Consider the following 2,500-nt stretch of genomic DNA (forward strand, 5'->3'; position numbering starts at 1 on the left):
TTCCAATATATCTCAAAGAGAGAGGAGAGGAGGAGAGAAAATGAATTCGATTAGTTTGTGGATAAGAATTCATATAAAAAAAAAAGATATTGTTGAGCCCGCCAGATCATTCGTGCGTGATTTACACGGCCAGACGTGTGTACTACACGTATTAGGCCTTTGATCTGCGTTGCGTAGGCCACAACAAATCTTTCAAAGAGAGAGATATATGTGTTGTTGGGGTTTGTGATTATGAAGGTGCCCCAACGCACAAAAATATATAAAAATGTACAAAGTTGGGATGTGGTGTGGTGGAGAAGAGTTGGGCCCGACCAGATCATTCGTGCGTGATTTACACGGCAGACGTGTGTACTACACGTATTAGGCCTTTGATCTGCGTTGCGTAGGCCATCTTCCTTCCAAGACACACACGTGTTGGGGTTTGTGTGATTTTATGATAGTGCCCCAACACGGAAAAATAAGCGTACGAGAAGAGTTGGGCCCGACCAGATCATTCGTGCGTGATTTATACACGGCCAGACGCGTATTATATTACACGTATTAGGCCTTTGATCTGCGTTGCGTAGGCCATCTTCTCGATAGAGAGAAAGCCCAATGTATTCTTTTTTCTTTCTTTACAGTTGTAGTAGGACAGGGAGGGATGCGAGCGTGCTAATCACGCTTCCTCAAGTCTTCGCTGTGGTGTGTAAAAAAAAAAGAAAAAAAGGAATCGTTGGGAAAGTCCAAAGGACGAAAATATCGGGCAGTCTGAAGATAACTTAATGCTCGTTTACATTGGTATCAAGAGAGACCGGCTTGTGTAGCTCGTTTCAATGCTGTGTCGTTGTCATTGACACCCTACTCTGTTGCGCGCTAGTGGCAGCATGAGCGTGGGACGTATATATATATATATGACACCCAGCTAGAGCCGGCCGTGAGTCCGTCCGGTGTAAATAACGACGAAAGGAGAGAGAAACTTTTCGAATCCAGTATCGGGTTGATAATTGTCCAGTTTGAATATCCATATCCCCGTCGTTTTTGGAGGTGATATACTCTCTGTGTTTCTTCGATAGAAGGCTTTTCAATGTTCTATTCGCTCCGACCGTCGAACTTGCAAGAAAACAGTGGTTTTGGATTTGCTCGTACATATATATATGGTTTCGACGGAAATATCTCGTTCTTTAAGGGACAATTATGTCGTCGTACGACGACTCCCGAATCTCCTTCGCGCGCTGGTTGGAGCTCTTCGGGTATCGGCTTGTTCCGAAATATAACACAAAAATGTGGTGGATAGCAAATACACATTATATTATATATGAGAGAATAAAAGGGAAAAATTACCCTGAACGGTGGATCACTTGGCTCGTGGGTCGATGAAGAACGCAGCTAATTGCGCGTCAACGTGTGAACTGCAGGACACATGAACATCGACATTTCGAACGCACATTGCGGTCCACGGATACAATTCCTGGACCACGCCTGGCTGAGGGTCGTTTACGTACTTATAAACTGCTTGCGTTGATGGCACTTGTTGCCTATATACGTACGAGCGAATGATGGGCGCTTCGTCGGCGTTTGTCGCGGTCCTATGGATATTGAGAAATTTTACGTACGTCTAACAGTCTTCGAGAGAGATGGAAATCGTGTTCGAACTAGCGTGAGTGTGGAAGGCGGTGTCGTGTGTCGTATATGTTTTATATACGTCCGCCCGTCTGAAACACCGCTTCGAAGCGGTGACAAAATCTTTTTCGGGACGATTCGTATTCGTAGAACTATCGAGATTTCACTGGTACATTTTCAACGCGCTCCCGACGTCGCCTGAAATGAAACGAGATGGGTTTAACCCACGAAAGCGTACTACACGAGTCTGTCCTATGTGAAGACTGTGTACAGAGATCGAACGAACGCATGAAAGAAATTGAACGAAAGAACACATAACCCGCAAAAATATAGAGTAGAATTGTGACCGTTGCTTCGAATTTGAATTTATATGTATATATATATCATAGCCCCAGGGAGTGGAACCTATGAGTGTGGAAGGATGTCTCTTACCGTTATGTTGTCAGAGGAAAAAAAGTCTCTCTCTTCGTACGACACATTTGTGTACGAATTGTATCGATGGCTATATAGATCCGATGTTGCACATATTCTGAGTAAAGAACACCCCACCCGGGTTACCGTCCTAAAACTCTTCTATTGGTGTGGCTATGATGTGTGTGTCAACGCAATCGCGAGTCTGGTTCTACGGGAAAACCGTTTGTCGGTCGCCCCATATATCTTTTTGTTCTCTTCAAATGATCGAATAGCGAAACCGCACGAGATCAATCGGTCGTCTAGTCCCCGAAAGTACTTTTCGGACGGACGTTAAAGTTATACCGATTGTAATCGTCTTGCGAGTGTTTCGAAGATCTATATTTGGAGAGGATATCGAATTTTATAAAAGATATATTGGTGAGGCGCGATAAACGGTTTTTTTTTTGCTTTAAGGGTTTTTTGTGTTTTTTTTATTTTTTTTTTTTTT

The 2,500-nt window shown here is 43.6% G+C and overlaps 1 non-coding gene across 1 annotated transcript; it reads left to right on the forward strand.

Annotated features, from left to right (window-relative positions):
* Positions 1–1,317: 1,317 nt before the first annotated feature.
* On the forward strand, positions 1,318–1,472 carry LOC143263376 (5.8S ribosomal RNA). Its single transcript, XR_013036849.1, has one exon. It is a non-coding gene; the product is annotated as a 5.8S ribosomal RNA (ribosomal RNA).
* Positions 1,473–2,500: the final 1,028 nt, after the last annotated feature.

The sequence above is a fragment of the Megalopta genalis genome, unplaced genomic scaffold (assembly GCF_051020955.1).
Source record: "Megalopta genalis isolate 19385.01 unplaced genomic scaffold, iyMegGena1_principal scaffold0497, whole genome shotgun sequence".
Taxonomy (NCBI): Eukaryota; Metazoa; Arthropoda; class Insecta; order Hymenoptera; family Halictidae; genus Megalopta; species Megalopta genalis.